The sequence below is a fragment of the Chiloscyllium plagiosum genome, chromosome 41, assembly GCF_004010195.1.
Source record: "Chiloscyllium plagiosum isolate BGI_BamShark_2017 chromosome 41, ASM401019v2, whole genome shotgun sequence".
NCBI lineage: Eukaryota > Metazoa > Chordata > Chondrichthyes > Orectolobiformes > Hemiscylliidae > Chiloscyllium > Chiloscyllium plagiosum.
Genome location: NC_057750.1, coordinates 11,396,826 through 11,408,536, shown reverse-complemented (window position 1 = coordinate 11,408,536; position 11,711 = coordinate 11,396,826). Strand labels below are relative to the sequence as shown.

Sequence of the window (11,711 nt, the reverse complement as noted above, 5' to 3'; positions counted from 1 at the left end):
AAAAACTCAATCAAGTTTGTGAGACATGATTTCCCACGCACAAAGCCATGTTGACTATCCCGAATCAGTCCTTGCCTTTCCAAATACATGTACATCCTGTCCCTCAGGATTCCCTCCAACAACTTGCCCACCGCCGAGATCAGGCTCACCAGTCTATAGTTCCCTGGCTTGTCTTTACCGCACGACATTATTCCTAGAGCAGGGAGACCAGAATTGCCAGCAATATTCCAAAAGTGGCCTAAACAATGACCTATACAGCTACAACATGTCATCCCAACTCCTATACTCAGTGCACTGACCAATGAAGGCAAGCTTACCAAATGCCTTCTACATGCAATTCTACTTTCAATGAACTATGAACCTGCACTCCAAGGTCTCTTTATTCAGCATCACTTCCCAGGACCTTATCATTAAATGTAGAAGTGCTCTGATTTGCCTTTCCAAATGCAGCACCTCACATTTATCTTAGTTAAACTCCATCTGTCTCTCCTCAGCCCATTGGCCCATCTAATCAAGAACCCATTGTAATCTTCTTCGCTGTCCACTACACCTCCAATTTTGGTGTCACCTGCAAACTTACTAACTGTACCTCCAATGTTCACATCCAAATCATTTATATAAATGACAAAAAGCAGTGAACCCAGCACCGATCATTGTAGCACAGGTCTCCAGTCTGAAAAACAACCCTCCACCACCGCCCTGGGTCTTCTACCATTGAGCCAATTTTGTATCCAAATGTCTAGTTCTCCATGTATTCTAAATGATCTAATCTTGCTCGTCAGTCTACCATGAGGAACACCTTACTGTAGTCCATATAGATCATGTCCACCACTCTGCCCTCATCAATCCTGTTCGTTACTTCTTTAATAAACTCAATTAAGTCAGTGAGGCATGATATCCCATGCACAGAATCATACTGGCTCTCCTTAAACAGTCCTTTCCTTTCCACGTTCATGTAAATCCTGTCCTCAGGATTCCCTCCAATAACTTGCCCACCACCGATGTCAGGCTTACCGGTCTATAGTTCCCTGGCTTTTCCTTACCATCTTTTTCAAATAGTGGCACAATATTAGACAATCTCCAGTCTTCTGGCACCTCACCTGTGGCTATCAATGATACAAATATCTCAGCAAGGGGTCTAGCTTCCCACAGAGTTCTAGGGTTCTCCTGAATGGATCCCGGGATTTATCCACATCTCTGCATTTTAAGACATCCAACACCACCTCCTCTGTAATATGGACATTGGGGAGTTCTTGGACTAATGGGGACAGGACCGTGTCGAGGTAGGAGGAGATTCTTAAGGGGCCCTTTTGTCTCCCTAGTTGTCCTTAATGTAATTATAGAATGCCTTTGGATTCTCCTTAACCACATTTGGTAAAGCTATCTCATGTCCCCTTTTTGCTCTCCTGATTTCCTTGTACGTATACTCCTACTGCCTTTATACACTTCTAGGGATTCACTCAATCTCTGCTGTCTATTTCTGACGTACGCTTCCTTCTTATTCTTGACAAAAACCCCAATTTCTCTAGTCATCCAGCATTCCCTATATCTACAAGCCTTGCCCTGCACCCTAACAGGAATATACTGTCTCTGGACTCATTATCTAATTTTTCAAGGCTTCCCATTTTCCAACTGTCCCTTTCCCTGCCAACATTCGCCCCCAATCAACTTTTGAAAGTTCTCTAGGCGAAAGTGAGGATTGCAGATGCTGGAGATCAGAATCAAGATTAGAGTGGTGCTGGAAAAGCACAGCAGGTCAGGCAGCATCCGAGGAGCAGGAAAAATCAATTTTTTGGGCAGAAACCCTTAATCAGTTATTATAGTTATGGCAACCTAGCATTGCCAGGATGCTGCCTTTGAACCAGCATTTGGTCCACTGCATTTCCACATGCCTGAGGAGAGATCCACCAGGTAGTGTAATTTTAGTGGTGGCTGTCCACAGTGTATGCCATGCATGTTGCAGGCAGTTTTCAAAGCACAGGATGACAAATGGATCCCTCGAGGCTGATCCCATAAAGGTACATTCATAGGTACCAGCTCAACCACACTCTTCGCCTGGACTGTATGTCATCTGGAGGCTGTCAGTGCACCAGACTGGAGATGGTTCCAGTCTGTACACTGACCGCATTGCGGATATGAGGTCAGGAATGAACTTTTAACAATGTTAACGACAGTGAAAACATTGAGTTTTAATCTGATGCACTTTTGGGGTACGCCAATGATTTCAAACCCTTTCTCCTTTTAATAGATGTTGGTTAATAGTCTAGCAATCCAGCCCCCTCACTACAACTCAGACATCAACCCACTCAGTACAAACTGCAGCAGTGGAACAGTTGCTAATAGCTCTCTTACAACAACAAGCTTCCATTACAACAATAAACAAGTAAACAGGAAGTTACATTCTGAACCAGTTCATAACAGGAACCAGCATTGTTGACAGCAATATGTCATGATGGGATCATTGTCATCAGTTGTGGTCATCAGTGTTAAACAACAGAGCAACTGGTCAGTAGAGTCCCCAACATATCATAATGAGCTGCTTAGCTAACTCAGGACAGGAAGCAAGATGTCACATTTTCATAGCACCTTCCAAAACCACAGGACGTCCGAACACATCTTACAACCAAATATGTACCTTCAAAACATATTAATTGTTGTAATGTTGGAAACCATGGCATTTGTATACAATACAATCTCTCAAATACCAATGCAATACTGATCAGCAATGCTTTCTTTGGTAATGGTTGAAATAAGATTGTTGGGCAGTACATTGAGGCGGATACACTCGTGGTATTTTGATTAGAATCCTGGAGGGTTATTAAAACTGACAATGTTTGGGCTATCAGATTTGTGAAAAGTTCATGTCAGCCAATTTGGAAATGACTCATTGAATTGTCTCCACAGTCCAAGTTAAGGAAACTGTCAGGAGGCAGTTAGGTAGAATCCCAAGGAGCTGAGATGACTTGAGTCCAGTGTTGGGAAACAGGTCAAAATTGTGTGTGCTGTGTGTTTTGGAGATCATTTTGTTGTATATATTTAGATGGCTTAATCTATTGTTTTTCTTTTGTGTAATCAACTTATGTTCAGTTGTTTAAAAATTACAGCCTTATGTAACAATGTCTCAGTGACAAACCACTACATTAACGAACGAAACAAAACAAAAATCGATCAAGCCAGATTTCATTCAGGAATCTGATTTGTCCCGTAACTCAGTTCATAACAAAAGTCTCATTAAATCACTCACTCCTGAACCTCCTATGCTGCAGGGAATACAAACCTAGTTTATGTGGTCTCTCCTCATAATCCAACCAATGGAGACATGGAGTCCATTATAAAAGATTTATTAGCAGAGCACTTGCTAAACAATAACAGGATTGGGCAAAGTCAGCAAGGATTTATGAAAGGGAAACCATGTTTTATACATCTACTTGAATTTTCCAAGGATGTAACTGGTAGAGTTGATATCAGAAACCAGTCAAGGTGGTTTGCTTGGACTTTCAGAGGGCTTTCGATAAGGTGCCACATAAGAAATTAACATGTAATTAAATCACATGGGATTGAAGGCAGTGTACTGACATGGATAGAGAACTGGGTGGAGAACTACAGACAAGAAACAAAGAGTAGGAATAAACAAGTAGCAGCCAGTACTGCAGAGATGAGTGCTTGGAACCAGCTATTCACAATATGTATTCATGATTTAATGAGGAAACTAAATGTAATATCTCCAAGTTTGCAGATGACACAAAGCTGAGTGGGAGGGTAAACAGTGAGGAGGATGCAGAGATGCTTCATTGTGATTTGGACAAATTGAGTGAATGGTGAAATGCATGCCTGTTGATATATAATGTGAATAATGTGAGATTATCTACTTTGGTAGCAAAACAGGAAGGCAGATTATTATCTGAATAGCAATAGATTGGGAAAGTGAGAGGTGCAAAGAAACTTGGTATCCTAGAACACCAGTCATTGGAAGTAAGCATGCAAGTGGAGCAGGCATTGAAGAATGTTATGTTGGCCTTCATTGCAAGAAGATTGGAATGCTGGATTAGGATATCTTGCTGCAATTGTACAGGGCCTTGGTGAGGCCATACCTGGAGCACTGTGAGCAATTTTGGTCTCTTTATCCAAGGAAGGATGTTCTGGCTATGGAAGGAGTGCAACAAAGGTATACCAGACTGATTCCTGGGATGGCAGGACTGATGTATGAGGAAAGACTGGATCAGTTAGGGCTATTTTCACTGGAGTTTAGAAGAATGAAGTTGGATTTTCATAGAAACCTATAAAATTCGAACAGGACTGAACATGATAAATGCAGGAAGGCTGTTTCTGATGACTAGGGAGTCAAGAACCAGAAGTCATAGCCTAACGATATGAGTTAGATATTTTTAGGTCTGAGATAAGGGGAAATTTCTTCACCCAGAGAGTGATGAGCTTGTGGAATCTTCTACCATAGAAAGGGGTTGAGGTCAAAACATTGAATGCTCTCAAGGAGGATATAGTTTTTAGAACGAAAAGGATCAAAAGGTATGAGGCTAAAGTGGGAACATGGTATGATCATATTTAATAGCCTACTCCTACTCCTTTTTTTTCGGTTTCAATGATCTGGTTGTGGATCTTCCCTATCACCTTCCAAATATACTTTTTCTTCGGTGTGGTGCCCAGAATTGTACGTAGTATTCCAGATTTTATCAGAGTTTTTTTTATTGCTGTCCCTTTATGTTCTATCCTTTTACCAACTCATCTAAAAGACAGCACAACGTCAATACTGTATTTGAAGTGTCACCATAGATTTATGAGTTCTGGAATAGGAATTGAAGCCACAATCTTCTGATTCAGGACTTGGAAAAATAAAAGCAAAAGAAAAATAAATATCTGAAGCACTTTATATGTTTTTAGTGTATTGCTTCACGGCCTATTAACCTTATGAAGTGTTATCCATGTTCTAGTGTAGAGAAATACATCAGAGCAAAGTCTAATTCTGGACTACACTGTCAGTCTGTTTGAGATGTGTGCTTACTTTATTGGTTGTTCTTTTAAGAAAGAGGAACTCATAGAAATGGGGAAAGGCCCAAAGACCCAAACCAAATTTGTCACCACTTCACAAAACACTATCATTGAGTTTGCAAGCATGATACCTGGCTTCCTGTCCCTCACAGTTTAATTCTCCACCGTGCTCCCACTCCGACCTTTCAGTTCTTTGCCTGCTGTAATTTTCCACTGTGACGTTAGGGAGGAAGTTGCCCCTGGAGTCCTCAATATTGATACTGTGGTCAAAGATGCGCAAGGAAACCTCCAGCTAATAACCATGAACTGCTCCCTTTGGCCGAGGTATCATGCTGAAAACCATTCAGAGGAGGCACTGAGAGTGACAAGAGTACATCATATGTTTTAAATGACTGAGTTCAATGTCCATCAAGAGTGGCTTTGCAGCATCATTAATGACTGAGCTGGCCAGTGTTAAAAGACACAACTCACATAATGTATCTGTTCATGACAGCATCGGTAAGACTGACTACTGCACTGTCTTTATGGAGATGAAGCCTAGTCTTCACATTGAGATTATCCTCCCCCTTGTGTGCATTACTACTGTTTTGAACAGATCTAGCAACTCAAGACTGGGCATCCATTAGGGGCTGTGGGCCATCAGCATAGCAGAACTCTACTCTAAAATAATCTTCAACCTCCTAACCTTGCATATTCCTCCATGCTACCATGACTATCAAGCTAGTTCAATGAAGAATACAAAAAGGCATGGTAGGAACAGCATCAGGCATACCTAAAAATGAGGTATCAATCTGGTGAAGCTACAAAACAAGACTATTCCCATGCCAAGCAGAAGTGATAGACAGGGTTAAGCAATTTCACAACCAACGGATCAGATCTAAGCCCTGCAGTCCTCCCACATTCAGTTGTGAATAGCAGTAAACAATTAAACAATTCACTAGAGGAGTAGGTTCTGCAAATATCCCCATTCTAAATATTGGTGGAGCCGAGCATATTGGTGCAAAAGATAAGACTGACATATTTACAACAGTCTTCAGCCAAAAGTACCAATTGGATGATCTATCTTAGCCTCCTCCACAGATCTCCAGCATCACAGTATTCCATTATGCAATTCAATCCATATTGCAGCCTTGGCTCAAGTGGACAAAAGAGTTGAATTCCAGAGGTGTGATAATAATGACTGCCCTTGACATCAATGCTATATTTGACTGGGTGTGGCATCAAGGATCCTCAGCAAAATTAGCTTCAGTTGGAATCAGGAGGAAAATTATTTGCTGGCTGGAGTCATACCTAACACATGAAAGATGGCTGTTGTTGTTGGAGTTCAGTCATCTTAGATCCAGGACATCTATGCAGGAGTTCTTCAGAATAATGTCCTAGGCCCAACTATCTTCTGCTGCTTCATCAAAGACTTTCACTCCATCATAAGGTCAGAGTGATAATATGCAACCTTCAGCAAACAATGTTCAACACCATTCATGACTCCTCAGATACTGAAGCAGTTCATATACAAATTCAGCAATACCTACATAATATCCAGATTTCAGCTGACAAGTAGCAAACAATATCCATGTCATACAAGTGCCAAGCAATGACCACTTCCAATAAGACAGAATCTAATCATCACCCTTTGATATTCAATGGCACTGTCATCACTGAATACCCTACTATCAACATCCTGGGAGTTACTATTAACCAGAAACTGAAGAGGACTTGAAATGAATTCACGAAAGACTTTTACATCTGTGATGCAGGTGACCTCATAGGATGTTGAGCTGGACCATCCGATTAACATTTCTGTCCAAGATGATTGTTGACACTTCAGCCTTATGTTTTGCACTCACATACTGGGCTCCCTCATTGTTGAGAATTTTTAAAATACTTTGATGGGTTACCCAAGAACCCAGTGGCTTGCTGGACAATTTCAGTGTTAATTTAATAGTTAACAACATTGCTATGGGTTTGGAGGCACATATAGATTAGATAAGGTAGATATATTAGATTTCCTTCCCTAAAGACATTTATGAACAAGAAGGGTTTTAACAAGAATCAATGTTAGTTTCCTGGTTACCATCACTGAGATGAGATATAAATTCCAGATTTGTGGATGGAATTTAAATTCCACCAGCTGCCATGGTGGGACTTGAACGATTCGCCTGGGCCTCTGTATTACTAGTCCAGTGACATTACCATTACAGTATTACAGTACCTCTATGTTTTCTTCTCTTAATTGTTTGAGCATCAACTATTATGCAATATTGGATGTGGCAGGGCTGGTTAAAGGATCACTTAGCTCAGTCAGTTTCTATTTAGCTTCACCAGATGGATATTTATTTTATTTAGATGTGTCATACATACTCTCTTACATGCCTCATTGAATCAGGGCTGACCACCTGCTCGGTGGTCATGGTGGAGTGAGGGTTACACAAGCCATGAAGTTACAGATCACAGAGGATTACAATTCTGCTGATGATCCACTTGCATGTGCATGCAGTAGCGAACTGTTCGACTTGTCTCAGTGGGAGTGAGACTGTACATGAAAATTCAGGGCTTGTCTGGCATTAAATTGGGGTTCTGACTTTGATGAGATACTGATTGGTTTCACAGTGAAGCTTTATGCCAAATAATAATGCTGTGTTTTGGGCATAGCAAACTTGCACTATCCTCTCTGCTGGTTTTATGCAAATAACACTTCCTGTTCATGAGGTGCACAAGTGCAATGCATGGGCTGCAACTAGAGCAGCACTTCCAATCTGACAAAACAACAGTGATTGACCGAGAGAAAACCACAACACTAATTGCAGAGCGCCAGCTAAGAGTATCCCATCTGTGCCAGAGAAGATGGTTAATGTAAGGAAATTGATATTCCTACTGACAGGAGCTACAATTCAAAAAGAATGCTAGCAATTTCAGTGGTATAGATATACATTTGAAAATCAATTTAACAATTTTCAGGAAAAAGAAAGGTTCAACAAAGAAAATAATCCGTTAAACTTACACCTCTCCCCTCCAACCACCCACTTTCTCGCTATCCCCAAACATCATTTAACCCACCTTCTCTGCATACCCCTTAAGTCCATGAACATTCCTCCCCGATCCTCACCACATTCTACACAGGGTTTATTGACAGTATACTGAGCTGCTGCATCTCTGCCTGGTTCAGGAATTGCACTGTCTCGGATCACTAAGAACCTACAACGGATAGTGAGGACACCTGAGAAGATCATTGGGCTCTCACTTACCTCCATTACAGACATTTACACCACACGCTGCATCCGAAAGGCTAAGAGCACTGTGGAAGACCCCACACACCATTCACCCAAACTCTTCTCCCTCCTGCCATCTGGCAGAAGATACCAGAGCATACGGTCTCTCACGTCCAGACTGTGCAATAGTCTCATCCCCCAAGCTGTCAGGCTCCTAAACACAGTATAATCAGACTCTTTCCCATCTGAAATTCTTTGCATGACTTTGAATTGCTGCTAGAAATATGTCTATTATTTATCATTCTTCTATTACACTGTAACTTGCAAGTCTTGCACTTCTTATGCGCTTTATGCCGTGTACGATGGTGTAGTTAGTGCTGTTCATGTAGCACCCTCAGTCCTGGAGGAACGCTGTCTCGTTTTTACTGTAGCAGTTGTATATGGTGGAAATGATAAATAAAGAGCTACTCTCTCTCTCTCTAATCTACTGTATCCCTCAACTCCACCCTCTCCTTTTTCAGTATTTTATTCTTGGAGTGATGGGCATGAGAACAGAGTAATTTGCAAGAATATAGGAACACGAAGATGTCATTTATCCCCAGCCTATTCTATCAGTCAGTGAGACTATAGTTGATCTGCAATCTTACTCCAAATACCTACTTTGTACCATAATCTTTCATACTTTCAGTGAACAAAAACCTCTCAATCTCAGTTTTTGTATTAACAATTTGCCTTGCATTAACTGGCATGTGTGGAAGAGACTTCCAAGTTTCTCTCACCTTTGCATGTAGAAATGTTTTCTGATTTTGCTCCTTCTGAGAAGCCAAGTTCCATGTTCACTGATCCTAGATATCAAACCCCTGAAAGTAATCTCTACCTACGTACCAAGACAAGCAGATGAGGGAGAAGGGAATAAAACATAACGTTGACAGACATAATGTTGCCTACCACTTCAACACACCACCTCATTCCCTGGCCACCATCCCTATCTCAGGCTTGCTGCAGTGCTTCTGCAAAGCTCCGTGCAAGCTGGAAGAACACCAAATTTTCTGCTTGGGAACTCTACAGCCTTCTGGACTCAGTATCGAGTTCAACAATTTTAGGACTTGAGGCACCTTGTTCCATGTCCTTACCCTACCATCACCACACACACAAGGTTTGTTATCACATGGTCTGCTATTATACATCCCCATTAGTAGCTATTTATTCTCCCAGGCCGATCTTTTTCCACTCCTTTTTCTGTCCAACTGTTCTTTTCTCTCTCTCTTTGCGCTATACCTCTATCCATCATTTACTTCTTATCCCCTCCCCCCACCCTATCTTCTGCATAAAAAAAATTAATTTTTTCCAAGCTACCATCAATTCTGAGGAAGGGTCGCTGAACCTGAAATGTTAACTTTGATTTCTCTCTACGGATGCTGCCTGGCCTGAGTTTTTGCAACAATTTCTGTTTTTATTTCTGATTTCCAGCATCTGCAGTTCTTTCAGTTTTTACAATCTTGACAGAGATGGGTGAGAAAAGGAAGACTAATGCTGGAGTATAAATACCATGTGGACTGGTTGAGCCAGTTGAGATGTCTATGACATATGTCCGACGTAATCCCTTAACATTCTTGATTAGGAATTAAAACCTAATTTACATAATCTTCCCAGAAAGTTTAACCCTTGGAGTGTCAATGTTCAAAATGCAGATTCCTTTAAGGATCAATCAAACCAGCTCCTGAGTTGGTTAAGAGCAGCATTGAACGCTGGAGCAGACCCATCTTCAAGACCCAACTTCTCCAGAGGCATGTCGTACCAATTCTGAACAGGTTGATTAGAAACCATCAAGAGTTGGGTTCTTACACTGGCCCAATGGGCAGTTCTTATCATTTGTTCCAATTTGTAGTTTGTCAAACTGTTGATTTGGTTGCCCTGCTATAATAAGGGTATTATTAAGTTAGAGAGGGTTCAGAAAAGATTTACAACGAATGGAAGGTTTGAGTTACAAAAATAGGCTGGGCATTTTTTACACTGGAGTGTAGGAGATTGAGGGGCGATCGTAGAGGTTTATAAAATCATGAGGGACATAGTTAAGGTAAATAGCAAGGGTCTTTTCCTTTGGCTTTGGGGGAATCCGAAACTATGGGCATATTTTTAAGGGGAGAGGAAAAAGTTTTAGAAAGGGCGAGGGGCAACTTTTTCACACAGAGTGGTTCGTGTTTGGAATGAACTGCTAGAGGAAGTCATGAATACAAGTACAGTTACAACATTTAAAAGACATTTGGGTATTACTGGCTCCAATAATTTCCCTACAATATCAATTCGGGTATGTACATGATAAGAAAAGGCTAAGAGGGATATGAGCCAAATGCAAGCAAGTGGAATAGTTTAGTTTGGGAACTTGGTCAGCATGGACTAGTTAGACCGAAAGATCTGTTTCCATGCTGTGTGACTCTGTGGTAGTGCGTTTTTCATAGGTACAACCTGGACTCTTGTGGCAGAATAGTGGTGTTCCTACCTCAGGGGTAGAAAGCCCAAGTTCAGGTCCCACCTGTTCCAGAAGTGTATCATAACATACCTGAACAAATTGATTTTTTTTTAAAAAGCCGGGGGGTTCATCATTAGTGTAGAGTTGATCTGGCAGGGAAAAGAGGAAACTGTTGTTTGTGCTAAATTACAGATTTACTATAAAACACTTGTAAATCTCTGGAAGTCTTTGCTACCCAATTTAATCTCTGGGTATTAGTCTATTAAACATGGAGTCCCAGTATCATTTCCAGTAAATCTACACTGCACTCCCTTCAAGGCCAATACATCCTCCTACAGATGTGGTACCTACTTTTGAACACAGTACTCCGGGTGTGGTCTAACTAGAGCTTTTATAGCTGTCATATTACTTCTTTCCTTATTGCTAATGAATAAAGTCCTCCTGGAATCAGTCACAACTTTCCAATTAGAGTTCTTGCTCTTTATCCCAACTCTCTGTCACCTGCTGCTCAGGTAATTTCCAAACCAGTTGAATTCTATGAACTTCTGGATAATAAAAAAAAAGTGAAGAAAAAGAGCTGGGTTCTCCATTTAACCAGCAGTCTTTCACAGGAGACTTTATCAAATGCCTTCTGGAAGACTGTATAAATAACATCCATAAAGATTCCCTTGTACACTACTATATTCACTTCTTCAAAAGAAAATCAAGTTCATTAGGGATAACTTACTCTTTACAAATCCATGGTAACTTTTTCTGATCAGATGAAAATGTTCAACTTGTTCACAATCTCTTATTACTGGCTCCAATAATTTCCCTACAATATCAATTAGGCTCCTGGTCTATAACTCTGGCTTTCCTCTTCTCACCTTTAATGAGTAGTGAAGCTACTTCTGTATTTTCCAATCAAAAGGAATGGTTCATGAATAGAAAGCTCACAGGGTCACTAGTTGGGGATGCTACAAGGAAATGATCAGAAAACCTGTTAAATTGCAGGGAAACTATTTGACAAGGCTGCATTGAAATTCTGCACT

General features: G+C 40.9%; 1 protein-coding gene across 4 annotated transcripts in view; it reads right to left on the bottom strand.

Moving 5' to 3' along the window:
* The window catches only part of LOC122542857 (mitogen-activated protein kinase kinase kinase kinase 5-like), a 129,390-nt gene that overhangs the window by 102,271 nt on the left and 15,408 nt on the right, over positions 1-11,711 (bottom strand). The window lies entirely within an intron of this gene.